This window comes from Micropterus dolomieu, linkage group LG01, assembly GCF_021292245.1.
Source record: "Micropterus dolomieu isolate WLL.071019.BEF.003 ecotype Adirondacks linkage group LG01, ASM2129224v1, whole genome shotgun sequence".
Taxonomy (NCBI): domain Eukaryota; kingdom Metazoa; phylum Chordata; class Actinopteri; order Centrarchiformes; family Centrarchidae; genus Micropterus; species Micropterus dolomieu.
This window is the reverse complement of record NC_060150.1, coordinates 8,054,297-8,068,732: the sequence shown is the minus strand read 5'-3', so window position 1 is coordinate 8,068,732 and position 14,436 is coordinate 8,054,297. Positions and strand designations below refer to the sequence as shown.

Here is a 14,436-nt window from a genome sequence, read left to right as displayed (position 1 = left end):
AAGCAGTGAGACCTTTCCCTTTCCCTGGTTCTCATTAAAGCTCTGAGGGAAGAGGCCCCTTCCCAGATCTATTATATTTGGATCAGGGAGCTGAATACAATCTGGTACAGTACAGTATGTGCTTGCTCAGTCTTCCACACACCTACATGCACAGACCACAAATACACAAGCACTGTATACACACCTACGCAACTGGTCAATATCTGTCTAGTGGGGAAGTCTTTTCATTAAGACTTACATTTCTTTTCTTTATCTTTTCTCCTCTAGCACCTTGATGAAAGGCCTTTGTGCTATACTAGCTATATATATAGCTACTTTTACACAGCATGTAGCTATTATATTAAAAAGTATAGGCACTGTTTTATGTAATAAATGTCCTTTTATTCCAAATGTTGTAAAGAATGCAAGGCCGTGGAGGGCAGGAGTGGATGAACCCGGTCTAAGAAGCAAAGCGAACCTGCCCACATTAAGGCAGGGATCACTTCATTGGTCAACACTACACCTGGCATTGTATTGGTTGGGGGATTTTGACAGACACAAAAAATCGGAAGAAAACATTTCACAAGTGCACAGAAAGCCTGAGCGCAAGGAGAACGGCTGAAGCTGGAACAAGATGGAAGCATACGGTTTGAGCAGAAGAACCAACCTAAGCACTTTTGAGGCAAAGCATTACAAAATCTGAATGTAAAATAAAATAATGCTCCCAAAAGACCACGCTCTTGAAATAAAGATAGGAAAATAATCCCATAGAGCAGACAGCTGCTTTTAGCAAACAAGCTCTAAAAGCCTACTCTATACTACCTGTTGAGCAGCAAACAGCATTCAATGTTAGTGGTGCATTAAGCACTCAAAGACCCTGGAGGAGTTGGTAGAGACCAAAACAGAGCAGAAAGACTTGGACTTATATTAATCAGGTGGCCGAAAACACAAGTTGCTCCTTAACTGCTGGATGTGTAAATAAGCAACTGTTGCTAACAAGTGTTGGTGTAGCTGTTTCCAGTCCTTATGCTAAGCTTTTTGACTCACGGTGTCTGGAACAATTCTTGTGCTATAACCCAGTAACTCTGCCTCTAATCAGCCACCTGTTTAATGGCTAACAGTTATTATTTATTTATTCACCATTCTCTATTTCAGTGCTGTTCATACTGTTATATTGTCATATTGTAGATACTGTATACCAAATCCACCTGCATCAAGTCATTACTCCTGAACAAAATACTTATACTTATTTATTCCAGCATCCTTTGCACTCTGCTCACTGCACTAATTGTCAATGTCTATATTGTTTTTTGTTCATAGTGTGTATATTTATTTTGTCTACACTGAAGTCTGTGTCAGACTTTATTTAATTCTAATTATTGTAATTTTGTATTTTTGTATGAGCAAGCACATCGTGAGCAATGTACAATCCAGAATCAAATTGCTCGTATGTGTACACATACCTGGCAATAAAGCTGATTCTGATTCTGATTCTAACCAGCTGCTAAGCTAACTAGCTGCTGGCTACATATTTAGAGTATAGATATGAGAGAGGTATCAATCTTCTCAGCTAACAAGAAAGCGAATAAGCAAACTACAAAATGTACAATTATTCCTTAAAGCACCTTAAAGCACTTAAGGATTTCATTTTGAAATACATGGGATTTTGCTATGATGTGTCAAGCTGTGTTTGTGCACTATTACCTAATTAAAGTGTTATGACACGTATTAGTATGTTCAGGTTAAGGCACAGACAACAGAGCCCCTCTATCACAATATTTCCTGGTTTCTTTTTGCTGTGCAGCATCACATTTCATCTTTTCAGAAATGAACTTATTCTTAGAAAGGGTGTCAAATGATATAGCTTTTCTGGGCAGAAGAGTTCAGCAATAAACATCACCTGTGTACAAAGGAGTACAGTTTCCCAGTTGTTGGGTGATTGCAGCTAATGTCCCTCTCAGCGGTGCAGATGGCTTGCTGCAGCTTGTCCTTGGAGTGAGTAGCTGCTGAAATGTAAAGATATGGGTCAAATAGCATTTGCAAATAATTTTTAGCCTTTGCTTCTTCCTGCTTGGGAGAACCAGATGGCTTCTGCCCCCCACATTCAGTATGCAGTTTTAGTTATTTAAACATTTCTTGGAGGCAGAAATAGTTTCACTGGTTGAATTAAACCCCAGTGGGATGAACCAAAGAACTAAATTTTTTGTCATTAGACTGGAGCCAAGTGAAAATGATAGAGGAGAAAGTCATTGTTATTTATATTTGTATTCATTTTTCTATCTTAGTTGCATTTTAATAGTAATAATAATTGCACTATGGATGCTTTACTAATTGATTAATTTAGATGGCATACACTATTAAAATCAGTATACAGATATTTTTGGGAAATAAAAGAAGCAGTAGCTTTGTGTTGAACCCCTGATATCTTGTTGATGTAAGTTTTAACTTGGCTGTTCATGCCATGCCAGCATGCTAAAAAATATTAAATATAGAGGTGTAGATTTTATTAACTGCAAATCTACAAATGAAATGTTTGGATGGAAATATAAAACCGAGGAATGTGTCTTCCCACCTCATTTTTCAGTGTCTGTATCTCTGTATCTATTTAATTGTGTCGTGGTTTTCATCCGTTATGATCAAACCTTTGTGAAATGGAGTAAGCTGAGGTGTGCCCTGACATTTTTCTCGAATGTTAAGTAAATATATCCAGAATCTAACAAATTCATTGGATCGATTTTATTATACCTTTGTTTTTGAGAGCATCTTATCAAAATCAGTCAAGTCCTATTCTCTGTTTGTGTTTTCTGGCACTGCTCAACAGTTTTGACATTTTTCAGTAATTACCAAGTGTGTGTGTGTGTGTGTGTGTGTGTGTGTGTGTGTGTGTGTGTGTGTGTGTGTGTGTGTGTGTGTGTGTGTGTGTGTGTGTCTCTAGGAAATTTGTTATTTTACCAATGGGTGGTGCAGCGCCATGCAGGCTGAGAACTGCTGGAAAAGACAGCAGAGGGAGGTTTCCTCCTAAGTGGAGCTGGTGCAGTCACATACATAAAGATTAGGTGGCACTCTGCAAAACCCCTCACCCCATCTAGACCTGTGATATTTATGATAACTCAGCTTTGGTACCAGGGGCTGATTACCTTTTCTTTAATGCCATATTCATAGAAACACATTGAAATTTTGTTGCTATTTGGAAAGTTCCATATGTTTAACTTGGATGCCCACATCAAACAGTTTTAAGGTCAGCTATTGGGCTCTTGTCTTTATTGTGATTAATTTTGCAATCAATCAGTAATGTTTTCTACCTTTCAAAGACTGAAGAGAAAAGGAAACCAATGTCGTCTCACTGCCAACTCTGCAGTTGTGTTGACACCGTTCAATCAATCTGTAATGCCAAAAGGGAGGTTTTGGAGGCTACAGAAAAGGGCTGCATGGCCTACTTGTGATTACCGCTAGGGGGCTGACACCAGAGGGCTGACACAAATATTGCTGTTGTGAGCTCATATTTTAAGTTCTGTTATGATTAGGGATGGGGATCGTTAATTTTTATTGATATTGATACCCTTATTGAGACTGCTTAACGATCTGATTCTTTATCGATACCACTATCGATACTTTACTATTATTTAGTGATGGTTATTTGGTAAGACCAGACCCAACATGCAGGCATGAGGTAGGCTTGCACGGTATGAGGAAAATATTCAATGTGCGATAACCTTATATATTGAGATGACATATCACTTGCGATAAATAAACATATATTGAAGTGTACATATTAAAGGCAGGGTAGGTAAGTTTGAGAAACTAGCAAGAAACTGCTGATTTTTGATAGTATCCAACAGAGAAACTCCCACCCTCTCTCTTCTGGGCTCCTTTCAAAACCACGCCCCCAAAACACATGAACGCGCCTTACCGACTCTGCTGGAGGACGAGCACAGTGTGACGAGCGGAGAGCAGCGCGATGCAGCGGCTCACATCAGGGGTAAGAAAACATTTAACTTTATCGTTATGATCGTTTTCCCGTTTCCATCAGTTACACTACACGAACGTGAATTTCGTTTTAGACTCATAACATGTACGTTGTTTTGCATGTTAGAGCTTCCACTGTGACAGCATTATTGTCTCTGATGAGGATTGCACTCCTGAGCCAAGCACAGACCGGGACAGGACCGGGACCGGCCCGGGGGTCGAGGCGAAGCAGAGGAGGGAGGGCTGCCAGGGTCCGAGGAAGAAGAGGCAGGACGGGGAGGATGAGGTGCAAGCCGAGCAGCACATACCTGCGTCGAGCTTCACACTCCAACAATGGCACATCAACAGGTATATATATTTTAATATTAGTCTACTGTCACCCATTGTACTTGTCTCAAAGTTTCTCTGGTGTTTCTCCCTAAGCCCTTTTGGTGTCAAAAATAAAGTGCTATATAAATGTAATCCATCACTATTGTTATTACTTTTTTATTATTGTTTACTGATTACAACAACTAACTACAGCTCTGCTTCAGCCATTGGCTCATCTGTGTCATGGACCTGGTGTTTAATGTGGACACAGAAGTCCTGTTAGAGAACAACAAACCCCTATTCAGTAAAAATATCTGATGATGTTGATGAATGTTCTTTCCAATTACACCGATCTTTCCAATTTGGGGTTCTAACAACTATATATTCCTTTACAGGCCAGAATCTGAGGACTGTGGACAACATCCAGACTACAGTGTTTCCATGCACCACACATGGCTGATCTTCCAGACCCAGGACAGAGTAACAGACAGTTCAGTTAGGTAGCATACGGACAATTTGTAGTGTGGCAGTGTGGAGCACTTAGACACAGAGTCGTGATACTGAGTTGCTGTTTATGGAAGATACACAACTGTTCTCCTGATCCACCAGGACAATACAGAGGTTTAATCCTAGCAGGGAGTAAGATGTAATGTCACTAACTGCTACACAAATAATTCCATCCATGTGTGGATGAATACCTGTACATTGTTTTTGTTTTATTCCCAGGAGGGTAGAGAAAATACAAAGTATATTTTTCCCTGTTCTGGAGAATATTTTCATTCTTTTTTAAATAAAACACTGAACATGATAAATGCCTTTTCTTTACACTTGCAGCATAAATAATCAAGCAACTACATTTATGTCTTATGCCTCCAATAATGACATCGAAATGTGATATAACACTTGTTTATTGTTATTAAAATACTACTAAAACTACAAACTTTATCACAAATAGATCATTTTTAAACATCATTAAAAATAAGTATGTACAGGAAGAAAGACAAGGTGTGTCCAGAGGTGTCCTGACTGATTATGAAGACAGTTCAGACTTTGCATGTAGCATCATATCGCTGCTGTGGAGATGATTAAATATATCACGATCACCTCTCTGACATAATTACCACATTTCAAAACCAACCATATTACCTTGTTGTTTTATATTTTGCTACATCTAGCAACACAGTTGGGGCAGGGACACCTGACTGAACCCCATGTTGACGGGGATCATCAGGTCTTCTGGTTCTGCTTCTAGGCAGCTCCCCTCAGTAGTAGACAACCGTCAGAGGAGGAGTACGGCACTCTGGAGGTCTGCAATGTAACTGTAGTCCTTCTCCACCTTCAATCCACTTCCTGGACTTTTTGTTGTACACCTTGCTGTACCTGATAATACAGAAAGGAGGATCAGCTTAGTTAAAAGTTTGTAATACCTGACATTGTTCTCTTATAGAGCAGTTGGCATTTCCACATAAAATGCAATCAAAACAATAAATCAGCACCATCTATCTGTATTCCTCATACTGTTTAATATTTTTTGATTCATCACTTATAAATGTATTGAGTAAAATGCACAAGAGTACTCATAATGCAACATACTGAACTGTGTCATCAGCTTTTCTCCTGGCTGGACTGTAGACATGGTGGTTGTAATCCAGGCCAGCCAGCATGGTCCGATCAGTGTATACTGGTGAGAAGTACAGGGTGTTGGAAGACTCCAAATCTGCAGGTGACCTGAGGACACAGTAGAAATAAAACATACAGGAATTTTTGCTTCTGGTAAAATAAGTAATGGCATAACAGCAGCAATTACAGTAAAAGGTTTTCACACAGTAGGTTTAGCTACAAACAATGTCAAACTATATTATAGGTAGCTTATATACCAGAAACACAGATACTTGGGGACCTTTAGGCGTCATTGTTTACGTCTACTAACAGTGAAACATTGAAATGTCTCTCTCATAACTACAAACACACAGCTAACGTGACATCACCACATTTGTAAAAGTAACATACAGTCAAACATCAACTTGCAGACACAAGATAATCACAAACAGATTAGATACAAGGTAAAGATAACTAAAGTTAGGTGTAAACATAGTATAACAATAAACCTGTATGGTGAATAACTAAACCGATGATGATAAAAGCCAGATTACCTGTCCAGCAGAAATAAAGCCACCACGCTGTGTCAGCCCCTTGGTGTTCCTCAGCTGTCACTATCATTGAAAAGCCACGCAGAAAAAGCTCGTCAGGTCTGAGCGAGCTGACCGGGTGCGCGCACGGGGGCAGCTCCTGTAGCAGCACGGCTGGTAGCCATGGCAGCGAGGGAGAGTGACAGTCACCCAGCCAATCATTGCATTCGGTCTGAATGAAACGAGTGGTTGTGTTTACTGCAGCCCTGAGAGGACTTTAGGAACCGGGTCCTTTTGAGGTCTCGATCCCCATCCCTAGTTATGATGGACAAGGCTATAAATTACAACACTAACTGATGACTACAGGCTTGCTGCAGCTACACAATCAAAACTGGAAGTTTAGGAGGGGTCTTATTTTTTCTGAAAGTGTGCAAAACACATTTTTTGCAATAATACCTCTATGTTCTGTTTTTATGATAAGGGTTACTTAAAATACTAATAATAAATAAACAAATGTCCAGCATGTTCACATTTCTATAAGGAACATACTGTTTTTACACTTGAAGGGAAGTAACTAGCGCTGGCATACTGTTAGTAAATAAATAAATAAATTATTATTAATTAATCTGTACTAGAGAAGTAGTCAAAGCTCGTTAGATAAGAATAATTGTTGTGTACTTCATTTAGTATCTCAAGAGTCAGCTTTGATTCCTAAAATCTGTATATGTAAAAAAAATAATTTAATCATTCACTCTATGATCTAACACTATGTGTAACACAGACTGTATGCTCACAACTGACGGACTGTGGCAGCAACAGTAACAGCTTCTCCAAGCAAACCAAAGGCAATGTGGGCTTTTACACATACTAACAAGGGAAGAGAGATGTCATGCATGACATGATGTGTAATTACTGAGGATGGCATGTGCACTAGAGTATGAAACAATGGATTACAATGACCAACCATGACAGTGTGTGCACACTACACTTCTGTGGATCCATAACTGACCTGAACTATATGACCCATATAACTGAGACTTAAAGGGATAACTGAACAGAGGCTGTGGTTACTAGCAGACTGTATTTGTTCCACTAGAAGAATCAGAAAGAAAACTATTAACAGGAAACAAAGTGATCTGACATTTTCTGACCTATTTTTATTTGCATGCAACACAGAATGAATGTCATTTTGAAAACTCTACCCATTATCTATGACTTTAAAGGGGAATTGAAGAAATAGCGTAAAATGAATGAAGCCAAATATTGCGCAGAAATATATACAATCTGCAGTTTAAATCCAGCCCCATTTTGGGTCAATTTTGAATGAATTCAGCAGCCAATTTTGTTTTGTTCACCAATTCAACAATGGAGCATGAATTAACTCTGATTTGCGCAACTGAGTTACATATCCTTTGTTAAGTTACATTAAGGATATTGTTTAAACAAAAACATTTAGAAACTCTGTATAGCCTATGCCTAGTTACTGCGGTTTCATTTTTAGCTCTGTTTTGCTGACAATTGAACATGCTACATTTGTGGTATATAAATAGTAAATTTCAATGGCCTAATACCTTTATATAGTAAAACTGCATTTTGGCTTTGTGGGACAGAGTAGGTCACAAAATATTTCAAGCACTGTCCACTTGTAAGTCCTTGTTAAACAATGTTGTACTGGTGGAGTCACTTTGGAAGGCCTAACATACTGTAGATGATGACTTAGTAAACAGGATGTGATTAACTATTTTACAGCACATTTATTTTGAAAGTGAGCTAAAGATGTGAGGCTAGCCTCACACAGCCTCCCGATGCATTCAGTACTCCCAGTAGAGCGTTCCATTGGCGCTGAACATATGGGAGTTGAACGGTCAGCTGGGATATGTATGTCTGCAAATGTGTGTTTGCCTGTTTGCCAAGGCTGACAATGCGTAATGCATTTGTCATGGCAGCCAGGCCAAGCAGGCATAAAAGCCCTTTATTCTTAATAGAGGCCCACAGGGTAATGTGGTAATACAGATGGGGCCTGTCATGCTTTTCTGAAAAGCAAGACGAGGAGGAGGAGTAGGATGAGCAAGATGAAGAGGGGGAAGAAGGATTCATCTGGCCTCTGTGGATCATGGTTTCTTCATTAAAAGTGGAAAATTGGGTTGATAGACAGATCGATAGGTAAATAGGTAGGTAGCTGTTTTAGCATCTTCCCATTTTGATTAGAAGTTGGTTTCCTTTCAACTTTATTTTTCTCTTTGAGAGATGAAAGAGAGCAAAACAAGCTCCCAAACAGAAGTATAAAACAAGAAATAAACAGTAAAGAAGAAGGGGAAATATGTCCTGAATATTCTCTTTTACAGCAGCGTCATCATCTGCCATGCGTTATTTGGACATATGTCAGGTCGGCTCAGCTTTTGTGATGGTTGTGTTTTTTTTATAGACTCACACACACTTCCAGAGGGGGAAGAAATAAAAGATTGAAGGGAGGCTGGAAACACCGGACTGTAGTTTTTTCCATCTGGTAAATAAATCTCACTGAAAAAAAGAAGTAGTCATTACTGTAACTCAGTAGACCACGCTGACTAATGTCTGTCTGAAACATATCTTCAGTCAGAGTGTCATCGTCTACCTTGATTATCCGCTGGTGTAAATTAAGGACAATTCCCTTCAGGTTGTCCCAGTTTCCAAACGCTGCAGAACTAAGCTGTAACAGATCCGCTTTACATCCCATGCTTCCACTTGTGTGGTCTTTTCTTCATCTCCACTGTAAATGGGTCTGAGGGACAGTGAATCTCACTGTCACCTAGGTTTCCTCCAGGTACACCATAATCCAAAGACATGCAGTTGCGTTGCACTAATGTATATTGCCCAAAAGTGTGATTATTGTTTATCTCTGTCTGTCTTTGTCTGATGGCGATAGACTGGCATTGTGTCCTGGGGTTTCCCAATGCATGCAAAAATACACTCCAGCCTCTGGCTACCCTGAATGAACAATGAATGAGTCTACAATTTGTACATTGTGATTATGTATTGTCCTGTACGCCTTCAATGCCAAATTTCCCCAAATGGACAATAAAGATTTGACTCTGAGCCTAAATTTGGGTTTGATGGGCTGTAATGGTGCCATACAATACATAAAAGGGGGTTAGAGATGCTAGTAAGTGACCAAAATGATGCCAACAAGAAACCCTTTAAAATGAAGCTGCTTGGTGGTGCGCTCCAGTGTACCCAGGTAGCAGTGTTTGCGGATGGGAAGCCAGTGAGGGATCACACCTTGTTGCTGCATTATTGCCTCCCACTGATTAATCAGAGGTTGTTACAAGCACTCCAACCTCCATAGCATGTGAAAAGAAGTGACTGGCAACAGAACATGAGTAGGCAAGTCCAATCCCTCCCCGGGAGGGTGACAATAACCAACAACTGATTGTACTAAGTAGAAGAAAAGACAAACCAAGAACCGCAGCAAGAGTCTACAGCCATGCTCTGTGTAACTGTATTTAGGTGCTTTGAGCGAAAAGCTAAAGTCACCATGCTAACACGCTCATAAGACAATAACAAGCAAATGTTTACCAGCTTTAATGTTTACAGTGTTACATCACAATTAGTGATAAACATGAGGCTAATGGGAATGTCATTCGTTTAGCAGGTATCTGGTCATAAAGCAAATAAAAAATTTGACACTAGAGGAGAAGATGCAATGCCTATAAAAAGTATTCACACCACTTGGATGTTTCACCCTTTTGTTTCTTTTATACATGAAATCATGGTCAATATAATTTGGCTTTTTTGACAAGAATTTGCAACAAAAAAAAAATCTTTAATATCAAAGTTAAAATGGATTTTTACAAATTAATGTCAATTATTTAAAAAATATATATGGTCAAATATTTATTTATATTTATTTATAGCTGAGTCCTTAACCTTTAACATTTGCTGGTGGTTATAATATTCTAACTTAACTTATGCCAGAGAAATGCAGCAGAGTGAAACGTGTGCCAACCAACCCTGCTCTCCCCTACACAGGGATGCAGAGAGAGAAGGTCAGTCTATATAATGTCATACTAAATAGTTCATGCTATTCGTGTTTTTTGTATTCATTTGAATGGCCAGGATAACTTACATCTAATAGTTATTAACAATTTACAACAATTCGATAACAATTTACACTACAGCAGACAGCAAACTTGAACATCATCTTAATGTATGTCAAAGCAGCTACAGCAACTACGGTCAACAACAGGAACTAATGCATGAGAACTTCATGGAGATGAAGAGGGAGAGACAGCGCCTAGATGAGAAAGAGAGATGTGACCCACGACTAGGTCATTATAGTTTTTAAGAAAGCTTCTTAGAGGAGATGAGCGTGGCCTATATAATCTGTCTGTTAGTCAGGGACTCAGTGTAGTTCATACACTTCACTCATACATCACAGAATTGTGTACAACACTCATCCACATGATCAATCCCCCTCCCTTCTCTCCCTTCCCCCCTCTCTTACTCATTCTCTCTCCAATTGATGCTTTTGATAGTGCCTGGATTTCGGGAGTGCTACAGCCCCCTGAGCAACCCCTACTTACTGTGACCAGTCCTCTGCACAATGAGTGAAATAGTTTATTTTAAAAGTGGGTTAATTTGTTGCAAGTCAGTCAGGGTCCGTTGGAGGGCAGGGCCCGTTTCAATTGAAAACATAGTAGTAAAAAAAAAGTGAAACATAGCAAAGGCCTTCGATGGATATATTTTTTTTAATATTGGTGTTGGGTATAGAGCTGCAAATTGGTTTCATGGCTAAACAAAATAGCAATTTGGTCATCACTTAGAAAGCCATTTTTGTTCTTTTGCCTTCCTATATCTGTTGAACTGTACAGGCACATGCACTTGTTATAAATTTTCTTTATCAATTGTAGTCAGATATCTACATTTGGTCTCTTCATTTACTTTCGTTTTTATATTTATAACTCATTGTAATATGCTTATGTAAATACTTTTTACAAATTGTGTTAATTTGCATGGTCCTGTATTCTAATTTTGTGTTTTGCATTTCAACTTATGGTTGAAATTTTTTTTTAAAGTTTTTATTTGTGATATAGAGGACTCCCTTGCAAAAGAGACTTTGTCTCAATGGGATTTTCCTTTTAAAATGAAGGTTAAATAAATCAGCAAAATGTTTACAAATCATCAATTGATGGGAACATTAATGTCTGTTTCAAATTTCATGACAATTTTCACAATATTTCACTGAAAACCAAATATGTCAAAACTGAGGGGATCACCAATGTCATTAAGGTTTTTATTACAAGGACCATGAATGTCTGTACAATATTTCTACCAATCCATCTTGTAGATGTTGAGATAACATACTATGGCTGCCACTGGCTGCCACTAATTGTGCTGTTCCTGTTAGTGATTCTGCTGGTTATGCAAATCCAGCTGTGTGAATCCCCATCGAGGATTGGTCCCTCTGAAGATGAGACCGCCTGACTGATTGGGGTGGCTATGAGCTGACTGAATCTACCAATCAGCAGTCTCCAATCAAGCCCAGCTGCACCTTAAATAGTTTGTGTGTCCACAGTCCAGGGCAGCTGTGAACCAGTGATCAGTTTGCCTTGATGTTGTGATTAGTCTACAGAGTATTTAGAGTGTTTTGTATTTCCTAGTGTTGCCTGTCAGAGTGGCTTCAGTTCAGAACTTTTGTAATTCACTTTGTTTGGTATAGTGTGCCAAGTGTTGGATACTATAATTGCTAGAAGCAACATTTTAACGTACGGTTGTCTCATGCTACATGATGTATTTTTGAACAAATGCAGATTTCAACCTAAAGATCACAGAGAACATTTCTGACTGTAGGGACAGCACAAGCCGAATTGTGAAACTAATTTCAGAAGTGCGACCGCATTGTTGTCCCTCATTGTCCAGTTGATGGAGCAGAACACGCTGTTGGAAGTGAATCAACGCCTCCCAGCAGGCCTCCACTGGCCCAGCACATCAGGTTCCTGGGGACATAACACGCAGATGTGCGCACATAAACACACCCGCGTGCATTTCAATTCTGTGATTCATATCAACATCGAGAGCACACTAAATGACTATGAAGATGCTGATGATTTAACAATATAGAAAGTCTTTAATGGCAATGAACCATTAAGAACAATTGAAATGAATGTAACATGGGTCATGGATTCATTAAATAGCTCTTTCCCCAATGTGACAACTAACATGATTCTGTTACATGCAAAACAGATGGCACATCTAGTTTAGTGCTCTTAATTGATAGTGCTACTGCCTGTAGATGACCAACTAATAACACTAGTATATTCCAATTGAAGTCTACTCCTTAAGCAACTTGTTTTCTTTTTTCTGTGGTGCTGTTGCTCACACCTGAAAGCTGCTCTGTAAAACATCAGACTCTTCTTGCTGGATAACGAGCAGCTTGACTAGGCAAGGTCAAGGGTTAAGCACACTGCTCCAAGGCACCATTTCTTCAAGGAAAAAGGGAGTATAAACATGCAAAGTTGAGCATAATTTTGTGGGCTTTTAAGCTTTTTGCAATCTTGTGCTACATTGAGGCAGTGCTGGAAAGGACAAGGCAGCATCAACGCTTCAGTGTAACACGGAAATCGTAATATTATATTAATAATATGTAAGGGTACTATGCCTCCTCCAGCCCTTAAAATGACCACTTGCAAGGGGGCTATTCTAGAACAAGTCACTGCATATAAATACTAGGGCATCTGGTTGGAAACTTCACTTTCTTTCTCCATCCACATATAAAGCTGTTAGCTGCTATCAGGTTTGCCACAAATGCTTCTTTTAATACACACCACTGCGCTTTATATTCATCTGTCAACTGGTCCTCCCTTCAGACTCGCCGTAAAATTCACTGGTTCACTTTCATTTACAAGACCCTTCTCGGTCGCCCACCTCCTTACTTGGGTCATCTGTTGCAGCCAAAGCCTTTCACATACAACACCCGGTCCTCACTTTGTCGTCAATTAAGTATTCCCAAAACCAACTCTGCCTTTGGTCTTGCTTCTTTCCAATCTGCTTCCGCTCGTGACTGGAACGCTTTGCAAAGTTTTCTTAAACTGGATACATTAATTTCAATTTCATCTTTTAAAACTATTATATCGTCTTTGTTCACGGACACTTGCAGTTGCTTCTCTACATAATAATTTTTGTGTTGTCTACTGTGTTGTGTTTTTAATTGTATTTTATGTAATTGCTAAAACTGAATGTATTTCTAATGTACTGTATTTATTTCAGCCCCTTTTCCTTTTCCCTAAGTGGTTACCCCACTTGTCAGGCCGCCATTGTAAATAAGAACTTGTTCTTAATGACTTGCCTGTAAAAATAAAGAATAAAAAAAATTTATATATATATATCTATATATTGTACAGTATAGATAAATAAGGCAAAGATAGATTTTCCCAGTCTTTAAAGGTTCACAAGTGCTGTGAATGGATCTGTAAAATCTCCTGTGTGAGTACAAAACAACTCCCTTCATTTATCTTATTTTTGGCATTTTTCAAAAAGACTCCTTCAGAAGTTTTTGACAACACACCACTCTGCAGAACGTTTAACCCAGCAAGATTCCATACACGTCCGATCTGCTGGTCACAGTCCTGCAAAATAATACAAACCAACTATTAAACTATCTCACAGGGTACAAGAGCTCTCACACAGTGCTTAACCTTGTAATGTGTGTTGTAACCAGAACAACTCAACCTGCATTTACACTGATGTACACTGCAGTTGTTGTATTTGATAGCACTCCAAAGGGGGAACATTGTGCTTGTGGGTGAAACAGAATGTTTATGTGTGTCTTGTCTGTAGCCTAACTGCAGCTTTTCACTTTTGCTTGGCACGTAATGTCCTGCGGTGTGAAGAGTGAAAGAGAGATATGGTGCGTGGGAAATATTTTTAAAGCTTGTTTCAGTGGATCTATTAATATAATGAAAAAGATCAACCCTTGTTTGGTTTTCACCTTTTCACCCATTAAAAGGTTAGGTTCACATCTTTTCTTTGTCAGCTGTAACAGGCCAGCAGCTTCTCTAAATTTTTTACACCATCC

At 39.1% G+C, this 14,436-nt stretch overlaps 1 protein-coding gene and 1 long non-coding RNA gene across 2 annotated transcripts in view; one reads left to right on the top strand and one right to left on the bottom strand.

The window, feature by feature from the left end:
- LOC123974456 overlaps nt 1–14,436 on the bottom strand; it is a 153,233-nt gene that overhangs the window by 2,392 nt on the left and 136,405 nt on the right. The window contains exon 5 of the long non-coding RNA XR_006825854.1: nt 1,880–1,985. This is a non-coding gene — a long non-coding RNA (uncharacterized LOC123974456). The remainder of the gene's footprint in view (nt 1–1,879; nt 1,986–14,436) is intronic.
- Nucleotides 1–14,436, top strand: part of LOC123974450 (gamma-aminobutyric acid receptor subunit gamma-3-like) — a 113,132-nt gene that overhangs the window by 21,939 nt on the left and 76,757 nt on the right. The gene's annotated exons all lie outside the window — the stretch shown is intronic.